The sequence below is a fragment of the Anomaloglossus baeobatrachus genome, chromosome 4, assembly GCF_048569485.1.
Source record: "Anomaloglossus baeobatrachus isolate aAnoBae1 chromosome 4, aAnoBae1.hap1, whole genome shotgun sequence".
Lineage (NCBI taxonomy): Eukaryota > Metazoa > Chordata > Amphibia > Anura > Aromobatidae > Anomaloglossus > Anomaloglossus baeobatrachus.
In genome coordinates, this window is record NC_134356.1 from 656,629,164 (window position 1) to 656,643,584 (window position 14,421).

Genomic DNA, 14,421 nt, shown 5'->3' on the forward strand with positions numbered 1-14,421 from the left:
CAGGTGATTCACAGGAGTGAGCTGGTCTACATTGTTGGACACACACATATATATATATATATATATATATATATATATATATATATATATATATATAATCACACACAGTGCTGGGCAAAAGTATTGGCACCCCTGCAATTATGTCATATAATACATATAATTTCTTCTTGAAAATGATTGCAATCACAAATTCTTTGGTATTGTTACCTTCATTTATTTTGCTTGCAATGAAAAAACACAGAAGAGAATGAAACCAAAATCAAATCATTGATCATTTCACACAAAACTCCAAAAATGGGCCAGACAAAAGTATTGGCACCCTTAGCCTAATACTTGGTTGCACAACCTTTAGCCAAAATAACTGCGAACACCCGCTTCCGGTAACCATCAATGAGTTTCTTACAATGCTCTGCAGGAATTTTAGACCCTTCTTCTTTGGCAAACTGCTCCAGGTCCCTGAGATTTGAAGGGTGCCTTCTCCAAACTGCCATTTTGAGATCTCTCCACAGGTGTTCTATGGGGTTCAGGTCTGGACTCATTGCTGGCCACTTTAGTAGTCTCCAGTGCTTTCTTTCAAACCATTTTCTAGTGCTTTTTGAAGTGTGTTTTGGGTCATTGTTCTGCTGGAAGACCCATGACCTCTGATGGAGACCCAGCTTTCTCACACTGGGCCCTACATTATGCTGCAAAATTTGTTGGTAGTCTTCAGACTTCATAATGCCATGCCCACGGTCAAGCAGTCCAGTGCCAGAGGCAGCAAAGCAACCCCAAAACATCAGGGAACCTCTGCCATGTTTGACTGTAGGGACCGTGTTCTTTTCTTTGAATGCCTCTTTTTTTTTTTTTTTCTTGTAAACTCTATGTTGATGGCTTTTCCCAAAAAGCTATACTTTTGTCTCATCTGACCAGAGAACATTCTTCTAAAACGTTTTAGACTTTCTCAGGTAAGTTTTGGCAAACTCTAGCCTGGCTTTTTTATGTCTCGGGGTAAGAAGTGGGGTCTTCCTGGGTATCCCACCATACAGACCCTTTTCATTCAGACGCCGACTGATAGTACGGGTTGACAGTGTTGTACCCTCGGACTGCAGGGCAGCTTGAACTTGTTTGGATGTTAGTCGAGGTTCTTTATCCACCATCCGCACAATCTTGCGTTGAAATCTCTCGTCAATTTTTCTTTTCCTTCCACATCTAGGGAGGTTAGCCACAGTACCATGGGCTTTACACTTCTTGATTACACTGCGCACTGTAGACACAGGAACTTTCAGGTCTTTGGAGATGGACTTGTAGCCTTGAGATTGCTCATGCTTCCTCACAATTTGGATTCTCAAGTCCTCAGACAGTTCTTTGGTCTTCTTTCTTTTCTCCATGCTCAATGTGGTGCACACAAGGACACAGGACAGAGGTTAAGTCAACTTACATCCATATGAACTGGCTGCAAGTGTGATTTAGGTATTGCCAACCCCTGTTAGGTGCCACAGGTAAGTTACAGGGGCTGTTAATTACACAAATTAGAGAAGCATCACATGATTTTTCAAACAGTGCCAATACCTTTGTCAACCCCCTTTTTATGTTTGGTGTGGAATTATATCCAATTTGGCTTTTTGACATTTTTTTTTCTTTTTTTTCATTGAAGACAAATTAAATGAAGATTATATCAAAGAATTTGTGATTGCAATCATTTTCAAGAAGAAACTGAGTATTATCTGACAGAATTGCAGGGGTGCCAATACTTTTGGCCAGCACTGTATTACATACACAGTGCCTTGCGACAGTATTCGGCCCACTTGAACTTTTCAACCTTTTCCCACATTTCAGGCTTCAAACATAAAGATAAAAATGATAATGTTCTGGTGAAGAATCAACAACAAGTGGGACACAATTGTGACGTTGAACGAAATTTATTGCTTATTTTAAACATTTGTAAAAAATAACTGAAAATTGGGGCGTGCAATATTATTCATCCCCTTTACTTTCAGTGCAGCAAACTCACTCCAGAAGATCATAGAAGATCTCTGAATGATCCAATGTTGTCCCAAATGACTGATGATGATAAATATAATCCCCTGTGTGTAATAAAGTCTCCGTATAAATGCTCCTGCTCTGTGATAGTCTCAGTGTTCTGTTTAAAGCGCAGAGAGCTTCATGAAGACCAAGGAACACAACAGGCAGGTCCGTGATACTGTTGTGGAGAGGTTTAAAGTCAAATTTGGTTGCAAAAAGATTTCCACAACTTTAACCATCTCAAGGAGCCCTGTGCAAGCGATCATATTGAAATGGAAGGAGTGTCATACCACGACAAATCTACCAAGACCCGGCCGTCCATCCAAACTTTCATCTCAAACAAGTAGAAGACTGATCAGAGATGCAGCCAAGAGGACCATGATCCCTCTGGATGATCTGCAGAGATCTACAGCGGAGGTGGGAGAGTCTGTCCATAGGACAACAATCAGTCGTACACTGCACAAATCTGGCCTTTATGGAAGAGTGGCAAGGAGAAAGACATTGCTCAAAGATATCCATAAAAAGTGGCGTTTACAGTTTGCCACAAGCCACTTGGGAGACACCAAACATGTGGAAGAAGGTGCTCTGCTCAGATGAAACCAAAATCAAACTTTTTGGGCACAATGTCAAACGATATGTTTGGCGTAAAAGCAACACCGCTTACCACCCTGAACACACCATCCCCACTGTCAAACATGGTGGTGGCAGCATCATGGTTTGGGCCTGCTTTTCTTCAACAGGGACAGGGAAGATGGTTAAAATTGATGGGAAGATGGATGGAGCCAAATACAGGACCATTCTTGAAGAAAACCTGTTGGAGTCTGCAAAAGACCTGAGACTGGGACGGAGATTTGTCTTCCAACAAGACAATGATCCCAAACATAAAGCAAAATCTACAGTGGAATGGTTCACAAATAAACGTATCCAGGTGTTAGAATGGCCAAGTCACAGTCCAGACCTGAACCCAATCGAGAATCTGTGGAAAGAGCTGAAAACTGCTGTTCACAAATGCCTCCATCCAACCTCACTCAGCTCCAGCTGTTTACAAAGGAAGAATGGACAGAATTTCAGTCTCTCGATGTGCAAAACTGATAGACACATACCCCAAGAGACTGCAGCCGTAATCGCATCAAAAGGTGGCGATACAAAGTATTAACTTAAAGGGGATGAATAATATTGCACGCCCCGATTTACAGTTTATCATTTTTTATAAAAGTTTAAAATAAGCAATAAATATTGTTCACCTTCACAATTGTGTCCACTTGTTGTAGATTCTTCACCAGAACATTAACATTTTTATCTTTGTTTGAAGCCTGAAATGTGGGGAAAGGTTGAAAAATTCAAAGGGGCCGAATACTTTCGCAAGGCTGTGTGTGTAGAGGACCCTGCCCGCGAGGGCTCACAGTCTATAGGGAGTGGGTGATGGTACAATAGGTGAGGACAGAGCTGGTTGCGCAGTGGTCTACTGGACTGAGGGCTATTGTAGGTTGTAGGCTTGTTGGAAGAGGTGGGTTTTGAGGTTCCTCTTGAAGCTTTCCACGGTAGGGGAGAGTCTGATATGCTGAGGTAGAGCGTTCCAGAGTATGGGGGAGGCACGGGAGAAATCTTGTACACAATTGTGGGAAGAGGAGATAAGAGAGGAGCAGAGAAGGAGATCTTGTGAGGATCTGAGGTTGCGTGCAGGTAGGTACCGGGAGACTAGGTCACAGATGTAGGGAGGAGACAGGTTGTGGATGGCTTTGTATGTCATGGTTAATGTTTTGAACTGCAGTCGTTGGGCGATGGGAAGCCAGTGGAGGTATTGGCAGAGTGGCGAGGCTGGGGAATAGCGGGGGGGAGAGATGGATTAAGCGGGCCACAGAGTTTAGGATAGATTGGAGGGGTGCAAGAGTGTTGGAAGGGAGGCCAGAGAGCAGGAGGTTGCAGTAGTCGAGGCGGGAGATGATGAGGGCATGCACTAATGTTTTTGCTGATTCTTGGTTAAGGAAAGCACGGATCCGGGAGATATTTTTGAGTTGTAATCGGCATGAGTTGAAGAGGGCTTGGAAGTGTGGCTTGATCTTGATATCATCCATACAAATATATCTATCACACACATATATACGTACATACATGTAAATATACTGTATATAGGACGGTGACTCAGTCGAGTCCTGATTTAAATCCCACCAAGGACGACGTCAGTTTGTATCTTTACCCCGTGTTTATGGAACACAAAAACTTGGAACATAATAAGCTAATTGTGTAACGAGTCACCACCGCTCTAATAGGAGCCACAGAGGTTTTTGCTGATAGCAATAGGTCTATCATTTTGTTATCTTCAGCGATCCACTCCTGTCACCTGTCCTTTTGCAGCGCCTCCTGCTGGTACATCTTGGTATTACGTGGGACCATTCAAATGAACCATAAGGCTGTTCTCTATCTTGGGTAATGTAGAGGAATCCAGCGCTGGGGACACCACTTAGATCCCATCTTTGTGACATCTGCATGTTGTGCATCAAGGATCAAGCCCTTAAAGTATCTTGATGTTGTCTTGTAACACAGCATGAGTGCATCCAACATTGTGACGTGTGATAAAAACCGCACCGTGCAATAATAAATCAGATGGAGACGCCGCACATACAGCTCGCTGCATCTACGGTCTTCTGAAGCATGTTGCAAAAGGCTCTTGCAGAGAAGCACAAGTGACAAAACAGTCTGCCTCTCCAGCTGTTCTGCATTGTATATACACATGAATGCAGAAGTAGGAATCCAGAGCAGCGCTCACTGCAAGTGCAGAACCAGTGTGGAGTGTGTATATACCTCACCCCTGTGCCATTCTCTGTGCTCTCACAGCCATCTAGTGGTCAATGGCGAGAACTGCAATGTAACCAACAGCTTTACAGTAACTAAAACTTTTCATACAAATATATATGTACGTGTGTGTGTGTGTGTGTGTGTGTGTATATGTGTATATATGTATATGAGTGTGTGTGTGTGTATATATATATATATATATATATATATATATATATATATATATATATATATATATATATATATATATATATATATATATATATATATATATATATATATATATATATATATATATATATATACTAGAAGGTAGCCCGATTCTATGCATCGGGTATTCTAGAATTTACGTATTGTGTAGTTCATGTATGATTTTTGTTATATATATATATATATATATATATATATATATATATATAGATATAGATATAGATATAGATATAGATATAGATATAGATATAGATATAGATATAGATATAGATATAGATATAGATATAGATATAGATAGATATAGATAGATGTTGTGTGTAGTTACCAAGTGTTTGTGTAGGGCGCTGTACATGTTCTGGGTGTGGCGGGGGGTGAGAGCGGTGTTGTTTGTGTGTTGCGTTGTTTGTTGAGCGCTGTGTGTCTGTAGCGTTGTGTGTGTGTGTGTTGCGCGGTTTGTGTGTGTGGTGTGTTTTGGGGGGAGGTATGTTTTGTGCAATGTGTGTGTTGTGCGGTATGTGCGTATATTTGTGTGTGCAGCGTTGTCTGTGTGTGGGTGTCTGTGTAGGGCAGTTGTTTGTGGTTCCCAGTGTGTGTGTGTGTGTGTGTGTGTGTGTGTGTGTGTGTGTGTGTGTGTGTGTGTGTGTGTGTGTGTTGTGTTGTGTTGTGTTGTGTTGTGTTGTGTTGTGCAGTGCGCGCGCACGTGTGTGTGTGTTGGGGGGAGGTGTGCACTCCCCATCGTGCTCCATCCGCCATGCTGCGCACTCCCAAACGTGCTCCATCCGCCATGCTGCGCACTCCCAAACGTGGTCCATCCGCCATGCTGCGCACTCCCAAACGTGGTCCATCCGCCATGCTGCGCACTCCCAAACATGCTCCATCCGCCATACTCCGCACTCCCCATCGTGCTGCATCCCCCATGCTGCGCACTCCCAAACGTGCTCCATCCGCCATGCTGCGCACTCCCAAACGGGCTCCATCCGCCATGCTGCGCACTCCCAAACGGGCTCCATCCGCCATGCTGCGCACTCCCAAACGTGCTCCATCCGCCATGCTGCGCACTCCCAAACGTGATCCATCCGCCATGCTGCGCACTCTCAAACGTGCTCCATCCGCCATACTCCGCACTCCCCATCGTGCTCCATCCCCCATGCAGCGCACTCCCCATCGTGCTCCATCCCCTATGCTGCGCACTCCCCATCGTGCTCCATCCCCTATGCTGCGCACTCCCAAACGTGCTCCATCCGCCATGCTGCGCACTCCCAAACGTGCTCCATCCGCCATGCTGCGCACTCCCAAACGTGCTTTATCCGCCATGCTGCGCACTCCCAAACGTGCTTTATCCGCCATGCTGCGCACTCCCAAACGTGCTCCATCCGCCATGCTGCGCACTCCCAAACGTGCTCCATCCGCCATGCTGCGCCCTCCCAAACGTGCTCCATCCGCCATGCTGCGCCAGCATCAGCCTCTCTACCCGCAGCATCAGCCTCTCTCCTCCCAGCATCAGCCTCTCTCCTCCCAGCATCAGCCTCTCTCCTCCCAGCATCAGCCTCTCTCCTCCCAGCATCAGCCTCTCTGTCCCCAGCATCAGCCTCTCTGTCCCCAGCATCAGCCTCTCTGTCCCCAGCATCAGCCTCTCTGTCCCCAGCATCAGCCTCTCTGTCCCCAGCATCAGCCTCTCTGTCCCCAGCATCAGCCTCTCTGTCCCCAGCATCAGCCTCTCTGTCCCCAGCATCAGCCTCTCTGTCCCCAGCATCAGCCTCTCTGTCCCCAGTATCAGCCTCTCTGTCCCCAGCATCAGCCTCTCTGTCCCCAGCATCAGCCTCTCTCCTCCCAGCCTCCTCCAGCACGCCATGCTCCTCTGCCGACACTCACACACCCGATCGCATACACTCACGCACACACACATTGACGATATTGCACATACGCGCTCATACTCACAACATCCGGAGATACCACATGCTTCTGGCCATGTGATCCTCCGACAGGTCCTGGAAGGTCACAACAGCACAGTATCGAGGCCGAGAAGCAAGCGATATCGCCGGATGCTGTGAGTGTGTGGATGCGATGTGATGTATGTGTGAGGTGTGTGTGAGAGTGAGTGTGAGCCGGTGTACACTGTTAACTATGATACACATCGGGTAACCAAGGGACCTTAGTTACCCGATGTGTATAATGGTTAACAGCGTTCACGGGCTCCGTGAAGATCCCAGCATCGCAAGGTTATGTCTGGCGCTGCTGGGATCGTTACGGAGCCGGTGTAGAAGCAAGCGATATCCCAGGATGTTGTGAGTGTGTGGATGTGAGGTGTGTGTGAGAGTGAGTGTGATCTGATGTGTGTGTGTGTACTCACATGGGAGTCGGAGCTACGTGTCAGTTGGGCAAGAGCGAGTGTGGATTGCGTGAGGGGGGCGGGGCCTGCAGAGAGCCGGGGCGAGAGGCCAATCCGTGTGGGGGGGCGGGGCCATGGCGAGCCCAGCGGCCAATCAGCTTTGTGTCACCGTAAGGACACAATTTTGGAGCATGACAGACAGACAGACAGAATAAGGCAATTATATATATAGATATATAATATGTCTGTGTATGTATGTGTGTGTGTATGTGTGTGTGTATGCATATATGTGTATATATATATGTGTATATGTATGTATGTGTGTATGTATGTGTGTATATATATATATATGTGTATATATGTGTATATATGTGTATATGTATGTATGTGTATATGTATGTGTGTATGTATGTGTGTATGTGTATATGTATGTGTATATATGTATGTATGTATATATGTATGTATGTATATATGTATATATGTGTATATATATATATATATATGTATATATATATATATATATGTATATGTATATATATATATATATATATATGTATATATATATATATATATATATATATATGTGTGTGTGTGTGTGTGTGTGTGTGTGTGTGTGTGTGTGTATATATATATATATATGTATATATATATATATGTGTGTGTATATGTATATATATATATATATATATATATATATATATATATATATATATATATATATATATATATATATATAATATGTATATATAAATATGTATATGTATATATAATATGTATATGTATATATATGTATATATATATATATGTGTGTATATATATATATGTATATGTATATATATGTGTATATATGTATGTATATATATAATATATAGCGCTGTGGAATATGTTGGCATTATAGAAATAAATATTATTATTATTATTATTATTTTTATAAATATAATTTATTTTTTAATTTTTTTTCATTGTCCTAATTTGAAGCAGGTTGGTGGGATTCTGAATCCCATCCTGTAAAGTTTGGACGGAGCTTTATTTTCTGCATTCTATTGGCTCTGGAACATGCTGGGTGTTGTAGTTCATCACAAAATGAAGAGACTGAGCTTGCAGTATAATGGACTAGACCGACCTTCATTAGTTTGAGCTTTTGGTGAGTTCAGTGATTTGAATGGATGAGTTGAGCCCCCCTTAATTATCTTTCCTCTGCATTGTCACTATCTCCGCTTGCTGTCAGTGAATGGAAACAATTTGAGACTTGTGTCCTGTCCAGCAGATACATGCGTGCTCCTCATGGCAGTCTGCCATCTACTTTCCAGTGGTTCTGGGTCAGGACGGGTTTACAGTGAAAAAGAAAGTTCAAATCCACTGACAGCAAGCAGAGGTGTGGAAACTGGAGAGAGGTTGATTAGAAAAGTGTAGACCTTAGACAAGGGGTTAAAACTTTAACAGGTGACCCTGCTATGACCGAGGGGCCCCCACATCACCACTGACAGCCTCCATAGAAGTGTATGGAGCGGCGGAGGGCTTGGGTTCAGCGCTTTCCGCCCCCAGTCCTGACTCCGCTCGCTGACATCTCCTGGATTGACGAGGCACCGGCTGCCAGATACGACTCCATAATTAAGATTACACTAGAAATGCAAATTGAGAAACTAAACAATGACTTTTAATTGGCCGCTCCACATCCTGAAAAATGATCAAGTCTCAGCGACAGATCTAATTATCTAAGTGCGATGATGAATTATGTATTCCTGGAGCGTGAGATGCTCTGCGGGATAAACACATCTCCAGGGAGAAGATGGAGCAATGAGGCTGCCGCGCTGATTATTACCTGGGGACGGACACCAAGTTATGGACCAGCTCAAGTCCATTCTCTCTTGATTGACAGGTGACCCCTATTTTGTATATTGGAATAGACCTGTCAATCAAATCAAGCTGGGTGGAGAGAACCTAAAAGAGAACCGCCCCCTTGACTGTCATACGTGTGCCTGGACTATTTTGTATATTGGGAGAGACCAGCCAATCAAGTCGAACTGGGCAGAGAGTCCCTGATGGAGAACCGCCCCCTTGGCTCTTCTACCCGCGCCCGGACTAATTTGTATACTTGAAAAGACCTATTGATTTTGGCAGAGAGAACCTGAAGGAGACCTGCCCCGTTGATTCTTCTACCTATGCCTGGACTATTTTGTATATTGGACCAGACCTGTCAATCAAGTCGAGCTGGGTGGAGAGCACCGCCCCCTTGACTTTTCTACCCATGCTTGCACTATTATGTATACTGGAAGAGACCTGTTGAGCTGGGCGGAGAGAACCTGATGGCAAGCCGCCACCTTGACTCTTCTACCCATGCCTAGACTATTTTGTATACTGAAAGAAACCGGTCAATCAAGTTGAGCTGGGTGGAGAGCACCTGAAGGAGAATCACCTCCCACTTGACTCTTCTACCTGGGCCTGGACTATTTGTATATTGGAAGAAACCTGTCAATCAAGTTGAGCTGGGTGGTGAGAAACTAGAGAATCGCCCTCTTGACTCTTCTACCCGTATTTGGACTATTTTGTATAGTGGAAGATCGGTCAGTCAAGTCAAACTGGGTGGAGAGAACATGATGGAGAACCGTCCCCTTGACTTTTCTACCCATGCTTGGACTATTTTGTATACTGGAAGAGAGCTATCAAGATGGGGGGAGAGAACCTGAAGGAAACCTGCCCCCTTGACTCTTCTACCGGTGCCTGGACTGTGTTATATATTGGACGAAACCTGTCAATCAAGTCAAGCTGGGCGAAGAGATCCTGATGGACAACTTCCCTCTTGACTCTTCAACCCATGCCTGGACTACTTTGTATATTGGAAGAGACCTGTCAATCAAATTGAGCTGGGCAGAGAGAACATGGAGACCCGCCCCCTTGACTCTTCTACCTGTATCTGTGTCTTCTCATTTCCAGCTCACTGTTGGGAAAAAAAGACTCCATATGCACATAGACGAAGTTTTTGGAAAAGAAACTGAGTGGAAACTCAACTTTTGAAGAATTTTGACTTTTGACAAAGGATTTGGAGAGTTTCTGCTCCTTAAACTTTGCAGAAAAACTCCGTCTGCACATATCCTTGAACAATTTTTACTCTGAAATGGTGGCAGCTTTGATGGCTATGGAATATTATATAATTTAGCTAAAATTTTGCCTTGAAGCTAATGTAGTATAAGTTAAATTTAGCTTGAGGTGGTGCTGTGACTTCCCGCTGCGAGAAAGGAAAAACCTCTTCATGCAGCGTATGGACACAGAGCAGATCATGAATCCGCTGTGGTGACTAAAGTCTCTACCCTCTTACCATCGCAGCCAATTTTCATTTTTGCTCTGTTTTTTTTTCACTTTTTATTCCAAAAACCATAACTTTTTTATTTTTCAGTCCACATAACCATACGATTGACAGCTTGTTCATTTTTTTTTTTGTTCGTTTTTTTGCAAGACGAGTTGTACTTTTGAATGGCGTCATTCTTTGTACCATTTATAGTAATAAAAAAATGAGGAAAAAAATAAACAAATGCAGTGAAGTTTTTTTTTTCATTTCTACATTATTATTATTATTTTTATCATTTTTTATTGTATTTAATTGCAATAAAATATTATCTTTGTATATTATTGTATTTATTAATATAATGTATAATTATTATTTTATTATTATATTATATGCAATATATTAATATTATAATTCAATAAAAATGCTATTAAAAAATAAAAAAAATTGCATTACCAGAGACCTTGAGTAGATACAGTGCTGAAATGGCAACCAATTGTCACCATGCAATCACGTTGCAGGGGTACGTGGAAATGATTGATGCTCAAATCCAAGACCCACGGGGATAATCCTACAAAAATGGCGCTAGCAAAGATTGACAGAATCATATAAAGAGGATCTTTCATCGGATTTTTTAATTTAGGCAGAGTAGTTCCTCCCGTTGCTGCCGTTTCACTGATTCCGGAATAGTTTTCCTTTTTCTTCTGCGCCCCTCCTTTCCAAAGTTATGCATAATTTTCCTTTCAACCAACTGGCCGCGTACCACAGACTTTCTCTGTGAGCTTGTTTCTTACTCCTCCAATCAAAACATGGCCACGCCCACAGAAGTTTTAGACTACATGCCCAGGTAGTTGAAAGGAAAATCAGCATCACTACTAAAAAGGATCATAATTTTGGAATGGAGGGGCGCAGAAGAAAAAGTAAAACTGTTCCAGAATCTGTAGAACGGTGGCAACTGGAGGAGGCACTCCATATAATAAGAAAAAAATGTCATGAAAAGTCCTCAAAGTAGTTTATCAGCTGTGGTCAGAGTTAACTCAGTTAAAGGTAGGTGCTGGCTGTATAAAACAGGCAACATCCGCCTAGTATGCAGTGAACTCTGCTCCTGAAACCACTTCATATACCTGCACTAAATAGGCCCTGTATATGGATGAAAAATATCGGAAGGGGGATTCTGGTAGGTCTGGCGGGTGAAGAGTTTTATAGAGCCCAATCCTGTTATCTTATCTCACTCCTTTCTTCCTCCTTTATCTTTTTACTATTCCATTTTCCCCTCTCCTTCCTACTGTCTGTAGGTTGGCACCAGATGACTGGTCAGAATACGTGGAGTGTGATGGTGGTCTGTAACCATGGAGACACACTGATCTGAACGTGAGCTGTATACACCATATTGTAGCAGATTTATATCCGGACTATAAAGGTGGACGTGCTCTTGGCATAGGAGTAAAGCTTTGTGCGCTCCCATAAACAGGGAGGCTCGGTGGTGCGGTCCTAGGAGTGTGACATATGGAAGCTGACGACTTCAGCCGGGGGAATATTGTCGCCATCCGGCCTTTTTTGATGGAATCTGACTCCGCACCTTGCCTTTAACCATGCATTTATACTTGCATTAAACTTGGCCGTCACTTTTATACTTGACCAGCAATACAGAGAGCCACAGTGCCTCGTACATCACTGAAGTGACAGCTCGGCCAGGCGTATTTCACAGTGTCCGCATGGAACTGACATTTCTGTTTTGCGATGACTCAGTTATTGGTGAAATGATGAACTGTGTTTTGTGAAACAGCGAGAAAATCAATCATTATGTTTTACCAATATTTCCAGCAGGTCACATTGCTCAAGAACTCCGCTTCTCAAACTTTCTGTACTCTGGTCTCCCCCGAGTGAACAAAGGGGGGTGTACAGAAGGGAGGGGGGTGTACAGAAGATAGGGGGTGTACAGAAGGGAGAGGGGTGTACAGAAGGGGAGGCGGTTGTACAGAAGGGGAGGCGGGTGTATAGAAGGGGGGTGGGTGTATAGAAGGGGGGTGGGTGTATAGAAGGGGGGTGGGTGTATAGAAGGGGGGTGGGTGTATAGAAGGGGGGTGGGTGTATAGAAGGGGGGTGGGTGTATAGAAGGGGGGTGGGTGTATAGAAGGGGGAGGTGTATAGAAGGGGGGAGGTGTATAGAAGGGGGGAGGTGTATAGAAGGGGGGTGGGTGTATAGAAGGGGGAGGTGTATAGAAGGGGGAGGTGTGTATAGAAGGGGGGGAGGTGTATAGAAGGGGTGGTGTACAGAAGGGGTGGGTGTATAGAAGGGGGGGAGGTGTATAGAAGGGGGGGAGGTGTATAGAAGGGGGGGAGGTGTATAGAAGGGGGGGAGGTGTACAGAAGGGGTGGTGTACAGAAGGGAGGGGGATGTACAGATATTGCAATTTATGAAGGACATTAATTTCAAAATTAGAAATATTGGGATATGAACCTTTTAATAACTTTAATTTTGTGTAACCTTGCAAAAAAAAAAACAAAAACTAGAAAATTACTTAAAGGGGTATTCTCATATGCTCTCTTGAGCAGCTCAGAGCTATGCCGTCTCCTTACTTCTTGTTTTCCGATAGGGCGGACTCTTCTCTTGTAGTGATAGCTCTGAAACTTAACTTTTCCAAAATTGAAGTTATACTCCCTCTGTCTACTAACCTTCCTAAACCTGACATCTCCCTCTCGGTGTGCGGCACCATGTTAACTCCTAGCCCGCCTTCTCGCTGCCTGGGTGTTATTCTCAACACTGATTTTCCTTCACCCCCTATATACAATCTCTTGCCCGCTTCTGTCGCTTGCACCTCTAGATCATATCTAGAATCCGCTCCTTTCTCACCTTGGAATCAACAAAAACCCTCACCGTGGCCCTGATCTACTCCCGCCTTGACTACTGTAACTTTGTATTAATTGGCCTCCCTCTAACCAGACTCTCTCCACTACAATTCATCCTTAATGCAGCAGCCAGGGTCACCTATCTGACTAATCATTACTCTGATGCTTCCGCTCTGTGCCAGTCATTGCACTGGATGCCCATATATCATAGGATGAAATTTAAATTGCTTGTTCTCACCCACAAAGCTCTCCACAGTGCGGCACCCCCCTACATCTACACCCTCCTACATCTACACCCTCCTCTCTATCACCCAACCCGCTCTCTACACTCCGTAAATGACGTTCGACTAATATCCACCCAAATCCAAACTTCCCACTCCCCGACTTCAAGACTTCTCCCAAGCTGCACCAATCCTCTGGAACGCTCTACCCCAAGAAACTAGGATGAACCACAACTTGCTCAGCTTCAGACGCTCCCTAAAAACACATCTTTTTAGGATGGCTTATCACACTCCCTAATCGAATTCAGTTCTCGCAGTCCCTTCACGTCTTCTCAGAACATAACTCTCCGTCAAACTCCACCGCACACAAAAGCATCTCAAAGGTTGGCTGGTGACCAGCTCATGCAGCCTTTATCTATCCTCCATTTCTTTGAGATGGCTGGATTGTTGTTGTAATTAAGCACCTGTACCTTGTCCCCTCATCCCATCTCATGATAGATTGTAAGCTCTTACGAGCAGGGTTGTCTTTATTTTTGCCCTAATTATTGTATCTTCTATAACTATTACTTGCTTGTATATGAACCTCTGAATTGTAAAGTGCTGCGGAATATGTTGGCGCTCTGGACAGAGAGCAGAAAGCTGCTGGCTTGAGATTTTGCAAGATTTATAACAGCAGTATGTCAGGAGCTGGGAGGGAGACTAGCAGCTAACTTTTGCATTGAAATCAATGG

At 43.8% G+C, this 14,421-nt stretch overlaps 1 protein-coding gene across 2 annotated transcripts in view; it reads left to right on the forward strand.

Moving 5' to 3' along the window:
• PDE4A (phosphodiesterase 4A) overlaps positions 1-14,421 on the forward strand; it is a 1,076,361-nt gene that overhangs the window by 922,044 nt on the left and 139,896 nt on the right. The window lies entirely within an intron of this gene.